The 9,733-nt window shown below is 34.6% G+C and overlaps 1 protein-coding gene across 1 annotated transcript in view; it reads left to right on the top strand.

Annotated features, from left to right (window-relative positions):
* Positions 1-5,547: 5,547 nt before the first annotated feature.
* LOC306886297 (RAC-alpha serine/threonine-protein kinase-like) overlaps positions 5,548-9,733 on the top strand; it is a 53,225-nt gene continuing 49,039 nt past the window's right edge. The window contains exon 1 of the mRNA XM_079443295.1: positions 5,548-5,817. The gene's annotated coding sequence lies outside the window, so the exon portion shown is untranslated. The remainder of the gene's footprint in view (positions 5,818-9,733) is intronic.

Genomic DNA, 9,733 nt, shown 5'->3' with positions numbered 1-9,733 from the left:
TGTGTTGTGTGCTAGGAGAGCGTTTGCTGGGATCTAATCAAAGCTAATCCTGCTCTGAGCTGGAATGTCTTGGCACTGACTCGCACTACAGTCTAACTATTTTCACCCAAAAAGTTACTCTGTTCATACAACAAAATCAATAATAATATTTGAACTTGGACAATTACACTAATTACACTTGGACAAACATAAACGAAGCTATTTAGGATTCTGAAAAATAAATAACATAAAATAATTTAAAATAAATATAACTAAAAATTATTTAAAAAATAGTTTAAAACCATTTTAATTATTTTTTTTTGATTATCAAAACTTTTTATTATTATTCTTTCAAATTCCTATTCATGTGCCTCTTTGTATAGACGATCAGATTTTCTTTCTTACACAAAAGCTCAAGATGCTCTTTGGATCGTCTCTAATCAAGCTGGAGAACATGGGCATCAGGTTTTGTTCATGTAGCAAAAGAGACACAGACAAAACACTGATACATTCCCAAATTCATGTTCGATTAATTATAGCTGATCATTTTCAATGAAAAATGTAGGAAAAATCCAACCCCCAGCAGAAGCAGCAGAAGAACATAGTTACAGGGCTATTTTGGGATGGCTCTTCCGTACGAACACTCAAACTGTTGTTGATCCTGTAGACGCAGTGCAGACGTGAGCAGGAGCTGCAGCTGCTCATCTCGTGGCCTCTGCAACTGTTCAGGTCACCTTTTGCCCAAACTCCAGCTGTCGAACGCTTTGAAAGGGCCATTTGAAGCTTCTCTAAAGGACTGGTTAAGCAGGCTGTTCTTACAATACTCAGATGTGTGGATTCCTCTTGTATTAGTTCGTCTGGGCTGCTCTTTCACACTGGATATGAACTAGTTTTATCTAACAATTCGAATAGTTAAAATAAAGGGGGTTTTTTTTATTGGCATTTTACTTTCGGTCTTCATTGTAAAAAAGGTTCTTTAAGTTTCTTCATACTAAGAAATACATTTAAGAACTGTTCATTTGGGAAACCATAAATGGTTCATAAATGGAACAGATTTGTAGAAATGTGTCTCTGCATCAGTGTCTCAGCAATGGATGCTCTGCAGTGAATGGGTGCCGTCAGAATGAGAGTCCAAACAGCTGATCAAAACATCACAATAATCCACTCCAGTCCATCAGTTAATGTCTTCTGAAGACAAACGCTGCATATTTGTAAGAAACAAATCCATTTTTAAGATGTTCAAAGTTCAAACTGGCTAAAATATGTGAAAACAGTCCAAAACAGCTCTAAACAAATATTGCTCTGGAAATATTGACTTTTGCTCTGGAGGAAGCATTATTATGGATTATGGAAATGTCTTCAGGTTTTATCTTCTCCAGATGTTAACTGATGGACTGGAGTGGTGTGGATTATTGTGATGTTTTTATCAGCTGTTTGGACTCTCATTCTGACGGCACCCATTCACTGCAGAGCATCCATTGCTGAGACACTGATGCAGAGACACATTTCTACAAACCTGATGAAGAAACAAACTCATCCTGATCTCAGATAGCACTGAGGGTGAGCACATTTACAGCTAATTTTCATTTTTGTTTGATCTTTTCTTTTAAGAGTGTAGCTAAATCACAAATTATTATTTTTTTTCAAATAGTTTGTTATTGTTTCACAGGTTAGTGAAAGTGCTTTTTGAATCAACAGTAAACAAAGAGGACTATAATGGGTTGTTTGACTGACATCAGCACAGACACAATGATTTTTCTCAGACTCGGATGTAAGCAGGAATGTGTTTCATTCACTCATCCGGAGAGGGAGGTCGGCTGTAGTTTGTGGACGGCGTTTACGGCTTACACAATGCAGTGGTTGTGTTCATGGGACCAGAGCGTCTGAGAGCGCCTCAGAATGACAGCGAGAGGTTCTCACAGAGAGCTAGAGCGAGAGAAAACTTCCTGGAGGCTCGTTTGTTTCTGTCCGTTCTCATCAATGGCATTCCAGCCTGAGCCTCTCTTCTCCCAGACAGACAAAAGCATCACATTCCTCTGCTGTCCTCTGGCCAGCCTGTCCATGCCATTCACAAACACACACACACACACAAAACTGGCTTCCCAGCTCTGGATTTCCACTGGAGATTTATCATCAGATCAAGTGGGATGCAGGAGATCCTTATAGGATCATGTTATCACTTTCTGTCCTCTGTGGAACAAAATAAGCTGTTTAGCTCAGTGTTCATATCTCTTGTGAACAATTCATACTGTTAAGTTCCAGAACCTTGCTGTAAATATAGATATACATATAATTAAAAATAAATAAAAATATTAAAAAATCTAAAATGATCAAATATATTATTATTAATATTTAAAATAGATGTAAATAAAAAGTGAATTAAAAACATTATAGCTTGTTAACTCTTCAGAAAATCATTGTAGCTCTAAAATCCTATTTGCACATATTATCTTTGTCATACAGTAACAATTTCTGTATAACATTAGATATATATTTAATAAAAAAAAATGAAATAATAAACATTATTAAGAATTAATATTGTAATAAATAAAAATTAAAATAAAAAACATTATAGTTTTTATACTCTTGTTAAAAATTGATACTGTTAAGCTCCAGAAACGTGCTGTAGCACTCAAATCTTAATTGCACATTATCTTTGTCATACAGTAACAATTTTTATATAAAAAAATTAAATAACTAAAAAAATAAATAACTAAATACAAAAAAGGTTTAAAATATGCAATAAATATATTATTAGTTAATATTTAAAATGAATTAAAATTAATAAAATAAAATATAAAATAAAAAGCATAGTTTAACTGTCTAGAAAATTAAATCACATATTTTCTTGATAAAACATTAATAGTTTTTATATAAAATTAAATATGCATGTAAAAAAAGGAATAAATATATAAAAAAATTAATTTATAAAATGCCTTCTTAGTTAATATTTAAAATAAACAAAAGTTGAAAGGCTGTTGGAAGGTTAGACTTTTGTGAATTATTCACATGAAATGAAAGATCAATGTGGATGAACTGAACTGGGTGATGGGTTTGGTCCCCCTCGGCTATAGGGGTGGGCGATATGGCAAAAATATAATATCACTTTTTTTTTTTTTTTTTTTTATATCACGATTCATGATTTTATCACGATTCTTTATCATGTTGGTTTTTCTATTTTGCAAGTTGTTTGAGCATTACACCCAAACTAATTTCCCTATTATAAACGCAGCCTTTTAAGGTATCAAAATATAAAAATGGATGGTCGATATTTAGGCCAAAGAGGGTGAAGATAAAAAAATCTTTGTCATTATTTCATCTTTGTTATTAAAAAATGAGAACAAAGATATATATTACAAATACACACAATATACAAATAAAACAAACAGTGTTTTATTTTCAGGTGCAATAGGTGTATTTAGCAGGACCATTCAAGAAATTGAATGAACAAATATAAAAATAAAACACTAGATAGACTGATTCCTATTAAAGCAACTGTATTAAAGTTTTTCAGTCAAGAATAGTGAGTGATTTTTCTCTTTGTGTTTGGTGTTTTATTAACATTAAAGGAATAATTCACCCAAAAATAAAAATAGTGTAGATTACTCAATCAAAAGTTGTTTTCAACCTCAATGAGTTTCATTCTTCTGTTAAACATAAATGCTCTTTTGAAGAATATGGAAAACCAATCAGTTGCTTCCATAGGATTTCCCTACTATCAAAGCCAATCTGGACCAGCAACTGTTTGGTTACCCAGATTCTCCAAAATATTTTCTTTTGTGTTCAACACAAGAAAAAAATAATAATACAGGTTTGGGAAAACGCGTGAGTGAGTAAATAATGACAGAAATACAATTTTTGGGTGAACTATCCCTTTAATTACAGTCGGCAGCATGTTTAGTACTGTCCCTTTAAGACCTGCTCCCATCAAATATACAGACACACATCAGTTTCTCTCAGCTGTTTACTTTCATTTTATACATAACCAACTGAGTCTATACATAAACCTTGTGTGTTTTGACAGTATTAGCACAAAAGATAACTTAGTTCAGTAATCAGGCGCTGTTTGACGGGTTTTTTCGTGCGCGCGCTTTGGGTGTATGTGCTCAGAAAAAAAGTGCATGTCTGACCACTGCGTGAATGAAACGTTTTAAAGCACATTCAAATAATGTACTTTTGTGATTGTGAATAAGTGCAGTGTCCCGTGAGAGTAACTCTATCGCTGAGTTAACACTGAGGTGAATGTATGTCGCGTTGTACAGTGCATAGAGATGGCGGCGCCAGAACTGCAGATGATAGAATGTGCACTGCAGCAGGATGCTACGATATTTCTTCAAAAAAGCAGATCTTGGAGACAATTTTATCGTACACGATCAAAAATCGTCATATCGAACACCCCTACCCTCGACAGAAATTGCAGACCAGGGTCACCGGTCCGCAAGGGCACTTTACCCCCCCCCCCCCCCCCCCCCCCCATATTGTTACTGTAGCATAATGTAGTGCAGTATAGTGTAGTGTATTGTAGTATAGTATAGTTTAATGTAATGTAGTGTAGTATACTGTAGTCTAGTGTGTAGTATAATGTAGGGTAGTGTAATGTAGTGTAGTGCAGTATACTGTAGTGTAATGTAGTGTAGTATACTGTAGTGTAGTGTGGTGTAGTATACTGTAGTCTAGTGTGTAGTATACTGTAGGGTAGTGTAATGTAGTGTAGTGCAGTATATTGTAGTGTGATGTAGTGTAGTATACTGTAGTGTAGTGCGGTGTAGTATACTGTAGTCTAGTGTGTAGTATACTGTAGTGTAGTGTAATGTAGTGTAGTGCAGTATACTGTAGTGTAATGTAGTGTAGTATACTGTAGTGTAGTGTGGTGTAGTATACTGTAGTCTAGTGTGTAGTATACTGTAGGGTAGTGTAATGTAGTGTAGTGCAGTATATTGTAGTGTGATGTAGTGTAGTATACTGTAGTGTAGTGCGGTGTAGTATACTGTAGTCTAGTGTGTAGTATACTGTAGTGTAGTGTAATGTAGTGTAGTGCAGTATACTGTAGTGTAATGTAGTGTAGTATACTGTAGTGTAGTGCGGTGTAGTATACTGTAGTGTAGTGTAATGTAGTGTAGTGCAGTATACTGTAGTGTAATGTAGTGTAGTATACTGTAGTGTAGTGCGGTGTAGTACACTGTAGTCTAGTGTGTAGTATAATGTAGGGTCGTGTAATGTAGTGTAGTGCAGTATACTGTAGTGTAATGTAGTGTAGTATATTGTAGTGTAGTGTGGTGTAGTATACTGTAGTGTAGTATAGTGTAGCATACTGTAATGTAGTGTAGTGTAATGTTGTGTTGTATACTGTATTGCAGTATACTGTAGTGTAGTGTGATGTAGTATACTGTAATGTAGTGTAGTATAGTGTAGTGTAGTGTATTGTAGTATACTGTGGTGTACTATAGTGTAGTTTAGTGTAGTATAGTATATTGTCAGTGTGAGTGTGCTTTGGGCTCTAGGACCCAGTGTGCCGCTCTCGCCGGACTCTCTCCGCAGGCTGGAGTCTCTCGCTGTGGGGAGTGTAGTGTAGTATACTGTGGTGTACTGTACTGTACTGTACTGTAGTATATTGTCAGTGTGAGTGTAGGGCGGGCTCTAGGACCCAGCGCGCCGCTCTCGCCGGACTCTCTCCGCAGGCTGGAGTCTCTAACTGTGGGGAGTATAGTGGAGGAGAGGCGAGGACACGCTCGGGCTCATCAACATACTTTTACCTGTTTTCTGCGGGATTAAAGTAGCAACCGAAGCAGCGAGCTCCTCCACAGCAATGCACCGGAGCCCTCAGTGAAACCCGTCTCGGTAAAGTGTCTCTTCGTTCAGTCTGATCTCAGTTATTGAAGCTCTGCTGCGCTCAATAGGATGCGGTTATTTCTCTCTCAGAGGCCTAAAATAAAAGACTCGAACTGTCAAATGAAACCGCCGCCCCACACGGGGTAAATGGAAGTACTAGTTTAGCTGCTGGTTAAAGCGGTGATCTCTAGATTAGGAAGCGCGGGAGCGTCTTTATTCGTCTCTTTATTCATCTGTTAGTTGTTACTTTGTGTCACTTTAAGCGCGCGCACGCTCAGGCCAAACGCTACAATGTTTAAATGTAGCAATATTCGAACGTTCCAATGTTTCTCTCGTCGTTCTCTGCCGTTCTCTATACACCCCGATGTCTCTGGACGTGACAGCCCTGCTGTGTTTACAAACGACATGTGCTGAACGGACTCAGAGACGGTGTGTCTGTATCTGTTTTCCTGTTAATATTTGATCTCACTGTAATCTGAGGTGCTTGTGTTCAGAGCTGACTAGCACTAGTTACCACAGTACTACTATATATATATATATATATATATATATGTATTCTTTGAAGAGCGCTGGAGTAATATGGAAATGGATGAATTGGATATGAACATGTATAAGTGAATTCTAATGTTAAAGTCTGTCTGTAGAGAGGGTCGTATCTGTCAAAGGTCACATGACTGGAGCTGAAGATGCTGACAGTATAATGAGAGGATCCTGACTGTAAACACTCACACAAGCGCTACTTTAGCTGATTTGTGGTTCTGTGCTGTGACTTCATCTAATCATGATGGATCTTGTTTACTTCAGGCTTGTTTAGTCTTTGATTCTTGATTGTTTTTGATTATAGGTTGTTGTGGAGCATTAAATCAGGGCCTTGGGTTGGGTGTACAGTACCAAAGCTTCCACACATACTCGTTCTGCATCACATTTTAGAGAAATAGTGAAGTATGGGACTGATTATGTGATTCAAACATGTAGCTTCATAAATATCATCCTTCTGCTTCAAATAGTATATTAAATAAAAATGAAAAAAAAACAATGTACACTAGATAGATAATTTGTTAATTTTTTAATATTTAGATTTTATATTGTACATATATAAAACTAGTCAATACATAAAAATAAAAATGTACATTATGTATATATAATATATATATATATATATATATATATATATATATACATTTAATAATGTGCAATATTTAAATAGTACATAAAAATGCATTTTAAAACTTATACTTATTTGCAAACTGAAAGTTTTTATTCATGTTTGTTACAGTTTTGTTATTTACAGATAAAATATATAGAAAGCTATATTAAATAGATGTATTAGATCTCTCTCTATATAAAATATTTAAATAGTACATAAAAACGTTTTTTTTTTATCTAAACTTATCTAAAATAATTTTTGATGTACTATTTAAAGATAAAAAGGAAAAAAATTAAATAGGCATATGTATATTTTAAAAAAATTAAAAATCAAAATTTTTGATGTATGAAAGATAGATAGACAGATCAAAAGGTTTTTATAATCAGTCAAGTATGTCCAAACGTTTGACTGGTTCTGTATAATTTCTGGACATTTATAACAGTCACATCTAACTGAGGCCTGGACATCTTCTCATGCAAACACTGGTCATGAGCCGTTAGTGAGGAGTCTCTCCTCGTCATGTGACATGTGGGCGGATGAGGGATGAAGATGCTGAGGGAATGTTTTACATTCTTCAGCGAGACGTCTTCGACGCAAATGTGCCACCAGTAACATGCAGAATGTCAAGAATGCAGAAACTCTCGGACACAGTCAAGCGTATTGTGCATGTTAGCGGTCGCAGCGCAGATGAGTTCGAGCCGCTGGAATCAGTCTGAAGCAGAATCACATCATATACTGATCTTGCCTGCTTGTTTTAGTCTGATTGGAGAGATCGCACTTCTGCTCGCTCCTGGAGACTTTACGCTGTAATGTCAAGCAGAATATTAAATGTGGGCTTGAAAAACAGAAGCACGAGTCTGTTTAGTGTTCTATATGAGTCTGTAAATGAGGTTTTATCCACTCATATTCTAATCGGTTAACCACCTGACTGCATGTCTCTCATTTGCATTGAATGGAGCCTGAGTTTACAGAAGCTAGCGCAATCATGAATGACTTTAATCAGGGTGGGACGGCAAGTGAAGGGCCTCAGATCATGTGACCCCGAGCAGGGTATTGGGTTCATTCAGACGGCCAGCTCTGGCTGTGTGCCATCCACTCGCTGTGTGTGTGTGTGTGTGGACTGTTGCAGTAATAACACTCAGCTCATGTTGAAAATCAGGTCTGGGTTTGCTGCTCAGGGCCAAAACATTCTCGCTTCCATCTTTGTTTTTGTTAGCTGTGCATCGCTTATTTAATTTTTGTTTTGTTTTGCAGACGTAATATCCACTAACACATGAACTAAAATTATAATTCTAAAATTCTAAAATGATGTAACTGATTAAATTGTAAGAGTATTTTTAAATATGGGAATGATGTAGTGATCAAAACATGTGACAACTCTCTTATAAATCAACCAATTTTATGAGGTGCATCTTAGGATGCTTTGGATAATATTATATTTACATGTATATAAAAAGTTTATCAAAAAATAATAATGAAACTTACATTTTATTTTGTTTATATTTTATTTTGTGTGTATATATATATATATATATATATATATATATATATATATACATATATATATATATATATATATATATATATATATATATATATATATATATATTATTTTTTTTTTTTTAAATGCAAAAAGTTTTTATTATAAATAATAGCATATGAAAAAATTATAATAAAAACTTAACCACATAAAAAACATATTTTTTTAAATAAAAAATTGTTTCATTATTAATATTTGATGTACGATATATACATTTTTTCCAGCGATTGCATGTGCTGTATTTTGTAAATATACAAAAGATTATTGGGGTAAATAAAAAAAAAAAAAAAAACTAATTCAGTCTAATTTTTTCCCCCTATTTCGTTAACATAATATCCATTAAACTCATTAACCAAACACTATGATTACATTCTAAAATTATATAACAGATTACATTTTAAAAGTATTTTACTCAGTAATTGTGTGCCAAATATTTTTATTTATTATTTTATATATTATATATATTTTTTGTAGACTGCAAATAATTTAAAATTTAATAAAAGTTATAAATAAAAATATATAAATGAAAAGTTAGAGATAAAAGATTAGTAACTAATTATATTAGTAACTGATAATACTCCATTGAATTAAACATGAAGTTGTGAAGTAGAAAAACGGAAATACTACTCAACTAATCATTCACTTCACAATTTCATGTTTAATTCAATGTGTTACTTGCATTTTTATGAAATTTACAAGCAATTTTAGTCAGTGTTTCAAAGTAGATCCTGCACTCATTCACTGTAAAAAAGACATTTTGAAGTTGTAAGTACAGATTATTGGTGTATGTTTTACAAGAAAAATACTGTTTCAGTCATTCTCAGTTATTTGTGGAAGTTTCTAGCAGTGCAAAGGGTTTCCTTGCTTTTTTTTTTGTAAGTAGTACCTATTTGTTTGATATTTTTTTCACTCTAAATGTATGATGATGCTATAAGAAGGTAGCTGTCTATGTAGGCGGCACACTAGATTTAGAACAGAGCAAATATCTCGTACCGTTGTTTACGGGTGACTCCGTTACTGTGGCTGTTGTGATCCGTCTTTGTTTATTGTAAATAATTGAGTTCCTGTAAAGCAGGCAGTCTCTGGTCAACGTATTTGTGTTTATTTACGATGGTGCCAACTTTTAAAGTTGTCTTTCCTTCCTTTAGCACAGGAAGTGGTGGTTTCTGCAGTGAGCGCGATACTGTGTCACATTATCTCTGCGCTAAAGTCGGTCGAGCGCTGCAGACGTGCAGCAG

The sequence above is a fragment of the Barbus barbus genome (genome assembly GCF_936440315.1).
Source record: "Barbus barbus genome assembly, chromosome: 20".
Classification (NCBI taxonomy): domain Eukaryota; kingdom Metazoa; phylum Chordata; class Actinopteri; order Cypriniformes; family Cyprinidae; genus Barbus; species Barbus barbus.
This window is presented reverse-complemented; position numbering and strand designations above follow the sequence as displayed.